The following is a 17883-nucleotide window of genomic DNA, read 5'->3' as shown; positions in this document are numbered from 1 at the left end:
TGGGAGGATTTTATGATGCAAACTTACCCTCAGCTGGCCGAAGAAGAAATGATAAAGCTATTCATAGGGGCTTTACCTTACAAGCATCGTTGTTGGTTGCATGGGTTGCATTTCCATAGCTTCAATGAAGTGGTCCTCTCATGCGAATACTTCTAGTCTACTGGAGGCGAGGAACTCAAAGGCGCTTGATTTCAGAACCAACACTATCAAAGCACTCCCTTACATAGGAGTTTTCATGGATTTTACTTGTTTTTATAATTTCATGTTTCTTATCTTGTCTAGTGTGCTACTGTTGTATTTTCTATTCCAAGTACTCTATTGTACTGTTATAATATTTTTTTTTAAGAGCATGAGGCGGTACTCCAAACCAGCCTGGTGATGTTATCCAACCATGAAAAGAAAATATCATCCAAGGAGAATCGAGGGCTGGGCTTCCTCATGCTTTTTCTCCCCCAAAGACGTATTTTGAAAATAAAAAATATTTCACTAGCCAAAAGCTTTTGTTAAAACAAGATAATAAATTTAATCATGTTTGTCTTTCTGACTCACTCACTTCATGTCTCAGAAGATCATTCCGTCCCCTTTGACTTAGTGTGACAGGGGGCATTTGAAGCAAGCGCATCAAGTGAACTCGCCAAATTCAAAGACACTTGCCAAGAAAACAAGGGCAAATAGAAAGAATCATCCTACACCAAAAAAGGGTAAGCCTTATTCTCTAAATATAATTTGGAAATGATGTCATTTCTCTTCTATTTACAGGAAACGAAAATAGGACGTAATAGGTACAGGCATACGGTTGAAATCAAGCCGTTCCCAAAGAGCTCTGTACACTCCACATTGCTCTTGCCCAACTCCTTCTCAAGTCGTAGCAACATCTTTTCCCCACAACATGCCTGAGCAACTAAATGATGTGGTTTCATCAATGTGATTTCCAGCTTTGACAAGCCAAGAAGCACAAAAAGAATTTCTCCTCTTGAATTGGCTCGTCACGGGAGAAAATCTAGTCGGTTGAGGCGAGTCTCTAGCCCCTTATCTCAAATGATGACTTAGGACCTAGAAACCTCACTTCGTGCTCCAGACACATGCTCTCCCAAGAAGTGATTTCCATCGGAGAATTTGAAGTTTTGATTGTCCATCTCAGATTCCATAGAAGCTTGAAGTACATAACTTTGCCCAATGTTGCTAATGGTCATATAGTCAAAGACAGAAGAAAATTCCATAGAATGATGGCGTTGAAGATAAATCGACAAACATTAATCATGCATACGTGACCATGAGTGAGGAATGCCAATTGAAAGAAATGTCAAACTATGCCAAGACAAAAAGGCTGTCATCAACATTCAAATATCCCTAGGAGTCAGCAAATACAAACTTTGGAGAAGAGTAATTTGGTATCGTTTCCAATACTCCCCCCTCTTTGAATTCACTTTTGACATATTCCCCATATTGGCAGGAAGCACCAGGATTCAAGAGCCAAATTTGATGGTTTGGCAAATCAATATTGGCCAAGCTAGTACATGGAAATGACCCACATCAAATTCACCTGGCTTCGTGTAAAAGGACGTGTCATCCAGGAGTCAATTCAGAGAATAATTGACCTAACGAAGCAAGAGACATAGGACTTCATGTCTCCCTCTCACTTTAGGCTCACCCAATCATCTGCAAACCAGTGAAGGGTAAAGTTGTATCGATTCCAATTATTCGACTCTTGAAAGAGTTCATGACTAATACATTCCCTCTTGTTTGTTGTAGGATCACCTGACTGTCAAAAGCAAGGATAACAAATCAGTGAGAAGCATGTCTTATTTGTTGCAGGCTCACCTGACTGTCAAAAACACAAATAACAAATCAATGAGAGGCATGACAAACTCCCCTAAACGAAATGGCGTCCTGAGTAATCGCCAAAGCAAATGATAGAAAATCTTCAAGCCTCAACTCACAGTTTAATTTTGGCCAGACTAATTGATCTGCTTGTACATCTTCTCTTCTGCAGGAGCAAAAGCAGAGATGCCCAATCAGATTCCCAATCCTTGGCTGATCATTCATGTGTCATATCCCTAATCAATAGGGACAATCATCGACACCCATTTGCAAATAATCTTTTTGATGTTCAAAATCTAACATATTTGGAAACACCATTCTGTTGACCCTTAAAGGTACTAAGAAGGACTTTTTGAGCCAACACCATTCATTTGTTCTGAGAGTACAAACTCCATCACATTTAAAATGCCGCATGCCTTTTTCCAGGTGAATTTTGCATGGCAATTTTGTCTGTCTAAATCTTTGATTCTATTAAGGATTATTAGAATAGATAGCTAAGTGAAGAATACAAGATTAATTGAGCATGCTAGATGAGGCGCGTCAGAATGATGAAAGGCAAGCCATATCCTACACACAATCCCCCCATCTATACACTTGTGAGATGAGTGCAAAAGATTCCATGGCTGCAGGGTAAAGAGTTCTCTCACGAATGGTACGATAACCAAATAGTGAGAGGCATTCAATCGCTCACCCCCATCAAGCCCCATACACTGGTGAAGCTTCTCTCATACCCTCGTCAAGAACCACCCCACATTGGGGTAGAGCGAAAGCAAAGCAGCATCACAAGGTGAGAAGAGAGATAGAAATTTTCTTGCTCGCACTTGCATCAATCTTCGGGTGTCTTTATTGCATATGAACACTCGCGTTAATTTAAGTGCCTTAGAATGATGAAGAGTAATTCTTTCTCTACGCACTTGTATTCATTGTACAACCCAATTGAGTCTGTAATTTCACCCTCACGTGGAGGCAAAACAGAAGTTACTACCATTTAAACAGCATAGCTCGGAGCGCTAGCTGAAGACAAAGACTCAAGAGTCTAACAACAGTATCGTGATTGAACTTGCCTAGGCTAGTTCCTCTAATGACAAGAATGAAAAAAATAGGGGCATAAAAAAGCAGTGTACCTGGTAAGAGCAAGGTCAATGCCCATAAAAGAAGAACTAGAATAAAAATAGAGGCATGAAAAAAGTAGCGTGCCTGGTAAAAGCAAGGCCAATGCCCCCTAGTAAAAAATACAGCAAAGAAAATTTGTTGTGGTCCATAGAACCTCCATCTGACAAGAAAGACTAGTGACAAATGCCAAAACAATCACCAACTCTCACCCTCTTACATGTGAGCCAAGTCTACGTTACATCCCATTGTAAAAGTCTCTTCAAACTAGGGCACTTCAATTAACGTAGGATTTCATATATCTATAAACATCGCTCGAAGAAGTATGAGTAAGATTACTCTATCTCTTTTCGCAGGATTCTTGACTTGCAAACCCGGAGACAATCGTGCGACACTCCATTCATAAGCCTTGACCTTGATGGTCCCCTTCGATGAGCCGCTGACCAAGACTTCATCGCAGTTTCAACAAAGACCTCTCACATTGGTAAAGTCGTACTGTTTGCGAGAATACTCGGACCCATGCTAACATGATGATAGTGAGATAGTGTGGTCCTTATAAATCCTACATCAATGGTCAGGATAGCCTTTTCCATGAGAGTGAGCGGAAAGTCTTTTCAGACTGAAAGTCCCTCATCTAGCATGCTCAAGACATCTACATTCTAAATGAAGGTTGTCTTTCAAAATCTTCCCCAGTGGAAATCAAAAGATGCAGAACTGACAAAATTATCATGCATAAATCTCATTTGAACTCATGAATTTACAGCATATACAATCATGTGTGCATATTGTGCAAATAGTAAACATACTCTTAGAGATCAGAGATATTGCCAAGTAAGCATATCTCTATCCCCATTTGTCTTAAGGTACCTATCACTGTCCAGGTACTCTCTTATTGGCACTCAACCTATTTGAGTCGTCCTTTGAATTTGGGTGCTTAATGTTGTCTAGGTATCTCCATTGTCTTTGAGTACCGGCCACCGTTTGGATACTCCCTTTTCCTAACACTCGACCTATTCGAGTTGTCCCCAGAGTATTAATACTTGTGACTAACTAAGTATCTCTTGGAATACCTACTGCTGTCTAGGTATCCCCATATCGTCAAGTACCCACCGTTGTCTAGGTACTTCCTTTTCATGACACTCAACCTGCCCGAGTTGTCCCCAAATAATATAGCAGCTGTTCAAGCATTCCATTGCTTTGCTTGGCACTGCCATCCAGGTATGCTCTCTAGCACTTGAACCAGCCTGAGTGGTCCTAGATCATATCATTAAATACTTGTGTTCATCCGAGTATTCTAGTGCTTTGTACACCTGTAGCTACCCAGGTGCTCTAGCCCTTTTGAGTGCCTGCAGCCATCCAGGTAAGCCGCGTGCCACATTCAAGCTTATAATACCAGGAGGTGAGAGACCTTCAGGAATACGCGGGGCACACCCTCGACATTTGCAATACCAGGAGGTGAGAGGCCATCCCAGGTACGTCCTCGATATTCGCCTTTACCAGGAGGTGAGAGACCTTCACGAATATCCCAGGTACGTCCTCGATATTCCCCTTTACCAGGAAGTGAGAGACATTCACAAATATCTCAATACGCCCTCGATATTCCCAATTACCAGGAGGTGAGAGACCTTCACGAATATCCTAGGTACGTCCTCGATATTCCCCTTTACCAGGAGATGAGAGACCTTCATGAATAAGCGGGGCACGCCCTCGATATTCCCACTACCAGGAGGTGAGAGACCTTCACGAATATATGAGGCACGTCCTCGATATTCTAACTACCAGAAGGTGAGAGACCTTCACGAATATGCGAGATCCATCCTCGATATTCCCATTACTAGGAGGTGAGAGACCTTCACAAATATCCCAGGTACGCCCTCGATATTTCCCAATTACTAGGAGGTGGGACACCTTCACAAATATCCAAGGTATGTTCTCAATATTTCCAATTATCAAGTACCCCTTCGATACTTGTGAATGTCCAAGTATGCCCCAAGAATTCATAATTGTGATCATCCAAATACCCCTTCAATGCCTATGGTCAGCGAAATACCCATTTCGACGCCTGCAAAGGCCCAAATATCCTTCATGTTAATACTTGTGAATATCCAGGTACTCTTTAATATGCCTGTGAATGTCTAGGTATCTCCCAAATCGATGCCTTGAGAAAGGTCGGTGCATCTGCCCGAGAAAGGTCGGGTTCCAATTGGTGTCTTCGACAGAAGTTAGGCACCCCATAAATCGATGCCCTGAGAAAGGTCGGTGCATCCTCCCGAGAAAGGTCGGGTTCCAACTGGTGTCTTCGATAGAAGTCAGGCACCCCACAAATCAATGCCCTGAGAAAGGTCGGTGCATCCTCCCGAGAAAGGTCGGGTTCCAACTGGTGTCTTCGATAAAAGTCAAGCACCCCACAAATCGATGCCCTGAGAAAGGTCGGTGCATCCTCCTGAGAAAAGTCGGGTTCCAACCAGTGTCTTTGACAGAAGTCGGGCACCCCACAAATCGATGCTTTGGGAAAGGTCGGTGCATCCTCCCGAGAAAGGTCGGGTACCAACTGGTGTCCTCGATACAAATCAGGCACCCACAAATGAGATGCCTTGAGAAAGGTCGATGCATCTCCCATCAAGGCAACAGAAGAAAGATTCGGGTCCTAGACAAATTATTAATTGTTTTAACAGGCGACCGAAGAATGGTTTGGGTCGAGAAGCAATTTCCCATCACGGCAACCGAAGAATGGTTCGGGTCCGAGACAAACTACGATGCTCTAATAGGCGACCGAAGAATGGTTCGGGTCCTAGAGGAAAATCTGATTGTTTTAATAGGCGACCGAAGAAAGGTTCGGGTCTTAGACAAATCATTGATTGTTTTAACATGGCGACCGAAGAATGGTTTGGGTCTTGGAGAAGCAATTTCCCGTCATGGCGACCGAAGAATGGTTCGGGTCTGGAGGAGCAATCTCCCGTCAAGACAATCGAAAAAATGTTCGGGTCCTAGACAAATCATTGATTGTTTTAACAGTCGACCAAAGAATGGTTCGAGCCCTGGAAAAGCAACCTCCTCACATCACCAGGTAAGATGACGCATTGATACTTGCCAAAACTCGGGGTTCACACCACACCCTATTTCACTCACTCCCGGTAAGTAATTACAGGTATCTTCTTATCTGTCTTAGTATTGCTCTTTTTCTGCATAGAATAATAGGTCCCAAATAAAGTATAATCTATTGCATATGTATAGACAAAATTTAGGTATCAGGTTTGTCTTTGAATGCAACCTCTGCGAACTCACTTTCAAAAAGAGGCAGCTATTGACACCTAAATTTAGATTAAGTTATTAATTAGGCCCTGTTTTCTTTTATTTCTCTTTTTTTTCATATAATAAATAATAAATAACAAAAACAACAAAAAAACAAATAAAAACAACAAAACAACAACAACAACAAAAAAAAAAAAAAACAAGAAAAAACCAAAGAAAGCAAAAGCCCAGCCCATCCCCTCTTTTTCTCTCCCTTGCGCGGACCTAGGGCCCAGCCCTTGTTTTCTTGAGTTTTGGCCCGACCCCCCCTCTCTTCTTCTTCCTCATGTCTTCTTCTTCCTCAGTCGCCTGCATCTCATGCGCGGTGGCCGGCGATGTGTGCGAAGGACGGCCTACGGCCGAGGGGAGTAGGTTGACGTCAGCCTGAGAGGATAAGATCTCAAGCGCCATCAATGCCAAGCACGCTTCGCTGGATAAGCTCGGATGGGACGCCGGTTCAGCCGAGGAGAACTACTTGGCATGCTCTCCGTCGACCGGACCTCCTCGCCTATAAATAGCGGAGCGCTTCCATCGTCAAAGAACACAAGTGGGCTCTAAGATCTTCCCACTAAGAGACTTTGGGGGAGGAATCGAAGAGCAAGCAAGAGAGAACTCGAGTCGCGAGCTCAGCATACCCTCCACCAAGAGACTTCGGGGAAGGCCGGCGGCGAGCGACTTCGAGAAGGTCAGATTCGGCCGGTGGAGGCTCGGATCGGCCGAGTGAGAGAAGATCAAGCCGAGGAGGTCCGGCCGAGCCGAGCTGCGTCGCGGATCAAGGGCGACTCAGCCCTTCCGCGACGCCGACACCACGAGATCCCGACGCCAATTGCTACTACTATCCCCCCACGAGCCGCTTCTCCTCCGAAGCTCGAAGGGCCATCCCGAGCCCGAGAGAGAGAGCCCCGGCCAGATCTAACCAAACCCAGGCCTCGCCGTCACCGTCATGGCTTCCACCGTCGCAAATTGCCCCCTGCCGTCGCCGTTGTTGCCCCCGTTCAAGAAAAGGTATGTCACGCCCCGAACCCTGAGCGCGTGCCCATCCCTATCTAGTCGATAATAATTTGCGACTTCCCAGGACGAGTCGCCGACCCTTTCCATTTTATTGTACATGCGAAAGTGAAAATAAATCCTCTGACAGTAATCATCTCGGGATAGAAAGGTAGGACAATAGATTCACAAACAAACATGCTTTTATATATACATTGAGTCATGTACACAGGTCTATGGCCAAAAGACTACAAAAGACTGGTCTTCCAAAAAGAAGCGGTCCTAGCTGACCTACGCTTCCGATCACCTCCTCTCAGCTCCAAGTCGTCCACTCGATGACCCTGAAAATGTTGTCCCACAACGGGGTGAGATATCATCTCAGCGAGTCTAAGCTCTAAACCCCAATTAGGAGAGAAATGCGCCCATAAGTGTCCTAATCACACAATCACACAATCAATGAGACTTACCTCGTCTCAGATCCACCCTGTAGGTCAGTACAATTTATCTCATAGACAACATGAGAGCATGAGCAACAAATAAGCTCCAATAACTGAAACGCCACACTCAATTAATCATGCGTTCCTAGATTTGATCTCGGCATATAGCACGGCCTACTCTCAGTTCGGCGGTCTTCTGGCATTGCCAGGCTTCGTCTCACCCCATTGAGCACGGCACGTCTCTTTATCAGACGGCTTTCCCGAAGGAGCATAGGGTCCAGAATCAACTGCGACCGGCTTCCCGTTGTTTAGGGGGTATCTCAAATAGGGATAACATCCAGCTCAATAGCCCAGGATGATTTCTCTTGACCATCACACGATCACTCAAATATGGCCCAGGACACCGTACATTATACTCAAATGCTTCAATTAAAATGGTGAGCCTGGCCTTTTCATTCGTATTGGAAATTCACATGAAATTACTCGTGTGTGGGAACTTGATTCAGAAAAAGTGATATTCATCCTTTTTGAAATCCCACAATTTCATATAGTACTAAAAGCCATTTTCGGTGTCAAACCCAACACTTGGGATTTTTTGAATAAATATTGGAAATTCACAATTTTTGGAATTAAATACTAAAAATCCAATCAGTACTCAAATTGCATAATTTAACATTCAATTGCATAAATTAACCACACAATTGAAATCAGCACGAAATTCCGGTCACCGGCTATCCCGGCCTAATTTCCGGAAAAATAATTAATAATTAAATAATTACTGAAATTAATTAAATAAATCAATTTAAATTCTAAAAATACTAACCTAGGCCAGAATCATTAAATTAATAACTAATACGGACTCAGAAAATTCCCGAACCCTTCTAGATAAATAGTACACTTTATTTAGGCCTTAGCTAAACCATGTTAACCGCCTAACATGCTCAATTAAATAATTACATTTCTAATTTAATCTAACTAACCACCTAATTCCTAATAAAATAAATCTAAACACCCCTTAAACGTTATTAGCCTACTAAGCAGAGTTTAGAGTATAAACTCACCGGTTAATTGCGGAAACCGGTTCACCGCAACGACGGCGCGACAGCGGCTAAAACCTTAATTTTCGGCGGCGTCAACAAACTTGGGCCGGGCCTAAACTTGGCCCAACAAATCTCAGCCCAAATCTGAGATTTGTTTCCAACTTGGGCTGGGCTTCACTTGATTCGCGGGCTAAACTTCGGTGGACTTGGGCTTCAATTGACTTGCTGGAATTGGTCCTTGATGAATTGGGCTGAAGACCCAATTAATTGGACTCGAATCGCTGGGCTGATACGGGCTGAAGAAATGAAGTTGGGCTTCATGCGTTACTGCTGATCCACGAGCGGGCTTCGCTGGCAGCTGGATACGGGAACAACCGAAACAGGAACGGAGCTGAGAGATTCGTTGGCGTCGAGCTGGCCAAAGAAATGAAATCGTTGGAGATGATGGGCGGCGTGAGGACTGTGGGTGGACGACAAGAGCTGGTGGAGAAGGGGGCGTTTGGTGGTCAACAGTGGGGGCTTCCCTGGCAAAAGATTGACCGAGCCATGCACGCCACTTGAAGCTGGATTTCAGTGGAGATTAAAAAAAAATGAAAGGAGATGAGGCTACGGCAGATGGGTGGGGAGGCGCGAGCAACGGGTCAACAAACGGCCGTTGCTACTGACCTTGGTGAGCTGACTTGAAGGCACGAAGCGGTGAAGAAGTAGACGGTGGAATCGTGGGCAAGGAAGTTGGGTCAACTAACTTGAAGAAAATCGCTGCAATTGACTAGCTTGGGGACAGCCACGAGAGAGAGAAGATCGGTGGGTTGTGGCTTCGATCTTCGTGGGGAGCAGCTCAGTGGACTTTGCTGAGCGAAGGAAAAAGGAAAAAAATGAAAGCAGGAGCTGAACAATGAAAATGAAAGTGAAGTAGCACACGGACGAGAAGGGACGCTGTGGTGAGTGTGCGGCTGTGAGCGTCCGAAGGAGGGGGATGAATCGTGAGGTAGAAGCCAGCCAAAAAGGGAATATTAGTCAACAACCTTAGCCACTCCATTAATTGGATGTTCCCTATTACTTTCCAATCACTTATCCACCAAAATAACCCAATTTAAGTGCAAAATTCCATCCCCAATTATTGATCCGAATTTCATAAATTTTTAGGATAAATTTCTTCACTCAATTTCCCAAATTGAGGTCCAATCTCGATGAAGAAAAATTCCGAACGATTTTCTATAAATCCCTGACACTCACAGGTTTGGCTTGAAAGTCCAAACTCGATTAAATTCAGTCCAAATGAATTTCTCTTAATTTTCCGCAACGTCCGTATCGATTTTCCGCAAAAATCCCGGAATCTCTGAAAATTTCTCGGAGAGTGAGTCGACGTTCCTAAAATAGCTTGTGACACATCAGGACTTTCAATTTTTGAAATCGGGTTCAACTTCACGGTTATTTTCAATCAGCGCTTTTAGCGTGACTTAGTTTACCGGGTAACTTTTATGAATTTTTTTTTTTGGTGCAATTGACATGTGATCGATTTATCTTGAGTCACAAAGTACATCTTCGACACATTAGCGACTCTCAGTTGTCGTGAAAATCTCGAGGATTTCAATTACGGGCACCAAGTACCAAAACGATAAAAAAAAAATCAATTTAGTGCCGATCGATGAGAATTTTTCAATAAAGTGGAATCACCCACAATTTGATCACATATCTCGGTCGAATCGACATATCTCGATTTCGATCGATCTCGACGATCCGTAATGACCCTTCTGGATCAACACGGTTGAGTAGTCGATTCTTGGTCGAATTCTCAAGTCCAATTGCATTTAGATTCCCTAATTGCATTTAAAATAGTCCAGTTATCTCGTGAGTGATCAGCTCAGAGAATAGCACTATTAGCGTTTCGATGAAAGGCCCGATTTATTTAATCGAAAACAAATTTGAAAATTGAGGCTGTCACAAGGTAAAAAGCCCGTAGCCGTCGTCCCTGCCGTTCATTGTAGCCCCCTTCCATAGCCGTTGTCGCCGTGCTATCACCACTTCGCCGTTGTCATCGATTGCTGTCACCACCGTCGTGCGCCGAAGTGTTTCCCCCTTCGGCACCGCGGATTCGCAAACCCTAGGATTTGCGATTTCTGGGTCACGAAGCGGATCCGGGTTTGGAAAACGGGTAGGGTTTCTACGATTTAAGGGGCGGCGGAAGTCAAGTCGGGTGCTGGAGTCGGGTTGGGTAGGGTTTCGCGGCGGGGAGTGGGTCCTCGGGTCGGGCGTGTGACCCGGCACTCCGAGGGTTACGCAAGGCCGGCTTCTCCGCGAGCCGAGCATCCTTTTTTTAATAGGCCCAATTCCGTGTGTGTGGGCTGAGTTTTTAAGAAAAAGAAAAAAAATCTGAGTCGAGCCCGCAACGCAGGCCCGTCCACGTTTTGGGTCGTCAACCCGGGTCGAACCCAACCCGCGGATCCGACCCAGGTCATTTTTATATTATTTTAATATAAAATAATATTTAAATAAATAAATAATAAATAATTTATTTATTTTCAAAAAAATCAAAAAATGTTTCATTTTCGAAAAATATTAAGAAAAACAGTAAAAAATATTTTATTTTCCAAAAAATCAAAAAATATTTTATTTTCCAAAAAAAAAATCAAAAAATATTTTATTTTCCAAAAAAAATAAATAATATTTCATATTTTCAAAAATGCCAAAAATCCAAAAAATACCAAAAATTCATAAAAAAAAGCCAAAAAAATCAGAAAAAGCCAAAAAGACCTGTATTTTTTTTTCCAAAAATACCAAAAAAGGTCCAAAAAAATCCCTTTTATATCCAAAAATTAGAAAAATACTCAAAAATGTTTTCCTCCCAAAAAATGCATGGAAAATCCCTCAAAATCCAAAAAGCCTTAGGGTTTAAACAAGATTAGGTACCGAAAGGGCATTAGTGATTAACTAGTGTAATCAAGTCCCCGATCCTAATTTCTCTAGTTGCGCAGGATTGAGTATTTCTCCCGATATTTCACTTGGGTTTCTAATCAACCCACCCCAAATCGATTAGTGGCGACTCCATTTTAAAAATTGATTTACAGGTTAAAAACTCAGACTATTAAAGTCGTGAATTGGTGGACTTGGGAGAGTCCGGACATAACTAATTTCAGCCGAGCCATTAGCCTCCGCAAGGCGCCCGCCCCAGATGTGGCGCCGAAAAAAAAGAGGTCGCGACACTCAACCACAACATAAACCTTGGATTTTTTATAGATCCAAGAAGTAAATCGGCACTCCAAGTAAGGAGAGTAATTGATCCCTATATTATTCGATTTCTTAAGCTAGAGATCATCAACAATAGTTTATGTGTCTAGCATTGATAATCACTTGTCCTTAAGTCACGTGCCTACTCATGTCGACGATCTAACTAATTTTTTTGTGCAAGCAATAACAGATATATGCATAATTACCTTAATGTCTAGAAAATTCAATACATATTAATATCTTCTAAAGGCTTCCGTTTTTTTTTTTTTTTTAAATCTCTCACGAAGAGCCATAATTCGCTATAACTCCATCTGCAGTAATGCTTAGTAATATGTTGTGAGCTGTGATGCATATTTTAGCAAAAAATGATGAAATAATGACGTGTGAATGTCCTTTATGCAGTTGCAAGCTCATATACAGGAGACAATTGTATTTATAATGGAAAATGACCCAATTAATCCCTAAACTTTGCTTTAATATACAATGTTGTCTCTAGATTAGAATGTTCAATCTAGCTCCTAAACTATATGAAAATATTTAATGTCGTTCTTCCGTTAATTAAAGTTAACAAACTCTAGTAATATGACTTCTAAACCATTACGTTTGAACAGTAGAACAAAAAATTAAATCACACATGGATTTTTAACGTAAGATATTTAGTTTAATTCAAGATATAATAATACACATTATCAAATAATGCTGGACATTTTAATGCCCTAATTCTTTTTCCTTTTCTAAAGTAGATGAATAAAATGATGAACATGGTCGACATCATTATTAATGATCCAACTCAGCATATATTAATCCACTTCTTGAAACACTGTTTAATTTGTGTTTGACCAATGAAGAAGTCCATTAAACATTTACCAAAAGTTCAAGAACTTCATTAAATAAATTAGAAGATTAGGGATAATATTGCACAATAGGTCAAAATTTAAAAGTCATTTGGGTCATTTTTCCTATTTATTACTATCAAAAGAGGGTTATTTCAGGGTAGAATTCATTGTTTATTTTTTTGAAACCACATAAATGATCAGCGATGAAACTGAAGAAGATGCAGTTCGTACATCGCGGTTCGCAAAAAGCAAACGCAGAAGAGGATGATCCTCGTTCTCATATCAGTTCATATTGATTTCGTTGAAATTACATATCTAAAAGGGTTCAAAGGTGAATCTTAGAAAATTGTTGCAAATTAGTGATAAGCAAAAGATATAATGGTGCCAAAAGGACTTTGGATAGATTACAACCAGTTGCGACACATTATGGTTAACACTTGCTTGAGCACTTGCTAGCTCAATTCTAAGAAAATGAAAACACATACATCCTCATCTTGAAGAAGATCGGATATTTACCATCACACATGAGAACACGCCGATCCATCAACTCAATCCATCCAAATGCTCCCTTGCGTTTACAGTCCTGATCCACGTGTACATGGAAAAATCAATTTATGTGACACTAATTGAAGAGGTTTGATTCAGTTGATGATTCGGAGAGGCTAGCATCGGCTCTAAGTTAGGTTTTGTACCTTGACCACCACTTGAAATTGAAGCATGATCAATGTAATTTGAACTCTAGAGCTCATGTCCGAGGAGACATTAACAGTGCCATTCTTGTCCCGCTATTTTGTCCAATTGAACCAAGTTGTGGTGAGAAAAAACACACTGGGTGAAAGATTCACTTGGCTTTGGGATTTCTGCCTGATAATAAGCGCGGCAACTTTCAGAACAATGTATAAACAATAATAATAATAATAATAACGAATTGCTTTAAATGCACTTTGGAAGTGGCGGATTGAAAGAATTAATTAATGGGGGGGAATCGCAAGACTTTAGCATGCACATAATTGATTGCAACTAATCACGGATTGACTTTGTGGTTATTCTATTGCCAAGTGGCTTGGAACTTGGAAAAGTGTACGTTTGTTTATCATTTTTTGTGTTTTAACTCCAATATTAAAATTACACACAGAAAAAAAAAGGTGGGAAAAAGATAGGATGAGTTACATCGAAAAGGCTAGCACACCTAACCTACATATCTTATTAATTTATTATCACAACATAAAACGAAAAACTATAGTTAGTTTTATTATTTTGGGTTGAGAATTATGCAATTACCGATTACAAAAGACTTGAAGTTTGACATAAGATATGCTGGTAAAACATGCTACCAGCCCTCTATTTAGCGATTAATTAGTTCCAGTTTCTTAGAATTCAGAGAGCGAGTAAAGATTTTAATTGAAGAAATAACAACATTAAAGATTGATTGTGGGAATAAAAATTCTAAAAAATAAAGAAGGAAAGAAAGGCGTCTTATTCAACCAGATACTTCAAAACATTATCTTCTCATATGGATCTAAGCACTTCGTGAAATGGATCATTGGTATTAGAATTATTAATTATAAATAAAGCATTCATCTAACAACTTTTTATTTACCTTCCTAGTTAATGATAAACCACACATTCATCTTAATAGCTAGTCTATGACCAAAAAAAATCTTAAAAACTAGTTGACAATTATTCCACAAAATCTCATTATTAGCACTAGCATCACTTTCCTAGTGGTTTGACTTGGTGAAAAGCTTGCTTCGAAGCGTGATTCTTAAATAACTTATTTAAGTGAAGACCTTATTGGGCTAATAAATTATTTTAAAGATAGGAGTAATCGACTCCTATTTTTCTCTTTGTAGAGCATCTAAAAGTTGTTAGGACAACTAAAGGTAATAAAAATATTTGAACTATTTACTTTTATAATTTAAGACGATTTGATGGTATTATATTAATCAAATATTTTCTTAACAAAGGAATTAAGTATCGTATTAAATCAGTGTTTAGGAATCATCTACTTTATAAGTTATTAGTCTATCTTGACAAAAAAACTCCTCTTCGTTTTCAAAGATTCTATAAAATTTCTTCCTGGTGGCCTGGCTTCATTAACCAAAACTTTATACCCGGAATTTGGTTCGAAAGGTTCCATCCGACATGAGGATTTGAAATTGTCAAATCTTTGAGATCTGAGAACTGAATTCTTCACCGTATCTATTAGCAAATTCATTCGGTAGAAGCGACCGTCCAAAGACCCAGTTTCTGAACCAAAAGGATAAGTTATACTTCTCTAGCTGTTGCTGAGCAGATATCTTAGGGACAGAAATAAGAAATGATAGATCGAATCCCACCACTCCACTCCAGAGGCTACTTGAAAGCTCGGACTCGAAAGGGAGGAATTCGATCTTCCACTTGTCTTGTTAGTATTTTTAGAAATCTATTTATAGCAAGCAAAGACTCCTTTTGTCGAGGAGAGCGCTTTAACTAGAGAAATTTTTTTTTTTTTTTTAAGCTTGACTTTGATTATTTTTTTAGCAAATCCGTAACGGTCTCATAAAATCTCACAATTGGCACTAGTATTGGTCAGCTTTATTCCTGCCTCCGCTGTAAATGTTCTTCTTTATGGTCCCGCCTTTTGGCTCGCATATCGTCTCTATTATCAGCCCCGGTAGACAGTTGCTCCATATTTAAAGTAGGGTTTGTGCATTTCAGATTGATGCATGGTCCTTGTTGAATGCTTCGTCATCTTTACGTGAGGTGAGTTGGCGAAGAAGGAGCACCATAGACATTCTTTAGCACCCGAGTATCTTAGCAGCTTTCGACTTATTATCATGATGTCGCATTTCTGCTTTGAATGCCCACGACCATCTTTTGTTTTGATATTGTTTTTTCCAAATTAAACCGAGTAATTTGGATAATCCAAAACCTTATTCAAAAGTTCTTGCTCGAATTGTCCGAAGCAGCGGAGGCACTAGAGAAGTCTATCAGCTCGTGCAAACAACACGGGAATAGATGTTAAAGTACAAACTGAGTTGATGACAATGCTGCTGCTTATCAACTAAATATGGAGCTATCAGGTTTGGAAGTTTTGGAATTTTTAGAAGTTTGAAAGTTTTCTAATTGATGTATTTCTCTTCTTGAAAGCAAATCTTTCGTAACGTACTTTTGGTATATAAATACTCACTTAAGCTTAATGGAAATACACAATAATTTCTGTCTCAACATGATATCAAGAGCCATGTAAGGCTAACGCCACTTTCAACCCTACCGTTCTTCTCCTTTTTTGTTCCCTACAAGGGCGGTCATCATGACCCTAGAGAATCTTCCCGCCACCACCACCATTATTGCCATTATAAACCCCGCTTCCACACTTCCTCCATTTGGATCTGTTCACCACTTCCTTTCTCTAAGTCTCAAAGCATCCAATTACTTGTTATCAAAAGCATGGGTCATCTCGTATCTCAAAGGACAAAACCTCTATGACCATGTTGATAGAACCAAAATGTGTCCCTCTAATGCAGCCCCAAGTAGCTCTCTGACAATAACAAAACGCTTCCATCAAGAGTCTTCTAATTGCATCCCTCTCAGAATCATTTTACCTCTAATTATAAGTAAACCAACTAGTAAAGCCATCTGGGATGCTCTCAATGCCTCTTTTGGCTCAACTTTCGCTACACAAGTGTTTTCTCTTCATCTCAGTCTTCAGCATCTGCAACAGAAACATGACAAATCAGTTATTGATTGCCTCCAACGTGCTAAATCCATTGTCGATGAGATGGGTGTTGTAGGCAAGCCTCTTGAACCAGAGGATTTCAATGTCCATATCTTCTACGGCCTCCAATCTGATCTCCAAGACATTGTTCCTATATTACTTGGTCATTCTAAAAAAAATCTCGTTTACGGAGAGCATTAAGGCCTTCTAGAAGTTGTAGATCTACAAGCCTTCCTCTCAAGTTAACTTTGCTATAGCCAACTCTACTCGACAAAATGCCTCCACCCCTCTTGGTTCCTCTTTTCTCTAGCCATGGTCAGTCTAGAGGTCGCGGGGTTTGCGATCGCCACTTTGGCTATGGTCATGGTACCCATGGTTTTTAACATGGTCAATTATGGTGTTCCATCTGTCAACATACAAATCACACTATTGCCACATGCTACTATCGTCCTCCAGATATACCTTATTATCCACCGCCTACACATCCCCTTCTTCTACTTCATCTTCTCAACCCTCTTATTCTCCCAATGCCAACCTAAGCCCCCCCTCATTTACCTACACCTACCAACACCCTACCTTGGTACCCTAACATGGGTGCCTTACACCATGTTATGCCTTATACAATCCCTCTCTTCCTACAAAGCTTATAATGGATCAGATCAACTACATGTCGAAAAAGGTAAGGGTCTCAAAATCACTAATATTGGTACTTATTATATTCCCTCCTCTATTTCAAATCTTTCTTTACATTTAAATGATGTTCTTCATGTCCCTGATATTTCTAAGTGTTTACTTTTGATTCAAAAATTTGCACTTGAAAATAATGTCTTCGTTGAATCTCCAACTCATAGTTTGATTGGATTTAATTTATAGTGATGTTTGGAGTTCTTCTCATGTTGTTTCAACTAATGGTTATTGTTATTTCATTATTTTTGTTGAAGATTGCACCAAATTTATTTGGTATTATCCTCTTAAAGAAAAGTGAGATATTTACTTCATTTTTCTTACTTTCCAAGCTCTTGTCGAATGTCACTTTTCACAAAAAATAAAAGCCATTCAAACAAACTAGGGTGGGGAATTTCATGTCATGCCCTCCTTTTTCTCGAAAATTGGTATTGCTCACCAATTTCTGCCCTTCATACCCATGAATAGCAAGGGGTAGTTGAACATTATCACAGTATATAGTTGAAACTGGTTTAACATTATTAGCTCATGGCTTTGTCCCTCACCAATACTGGCACTACGCATTCGAAATGGTGGTCGACCTCATCAACCAGATGCCATCCAAGGTCAATAATCTTGTCTCCCCCTTTCAAATGGTTTACAATCATCCTCTGCATTATTCCTTCTTAAAAATCTTTCGGTGTCACGTCATTATAATGCCCATACGATAGATTTCCGCTCCATTCCCTATATTTTCTTGGGTTACAATC

This window comes from Eucalyptus grandis, chromosome 7, assembly GCF_016545825.1.
Source record: "Eucalyptus grandis isolate ANBG69807.140 chromosome 7, ASM1654582v1, whole genome shotgun sequence".
Taxonomy (NCBI): Eukaryota; Viridiplantae; Streptophyta; class Magnoliopsida; order Myrtales; family Myrtaceae; genus Eucalyptus; species Eucalyptus grandis.
The sequence above is the reverse complement of the archived record's forward strand: the minus strand, read 5'-3'. Positions refer to the sequence as shown.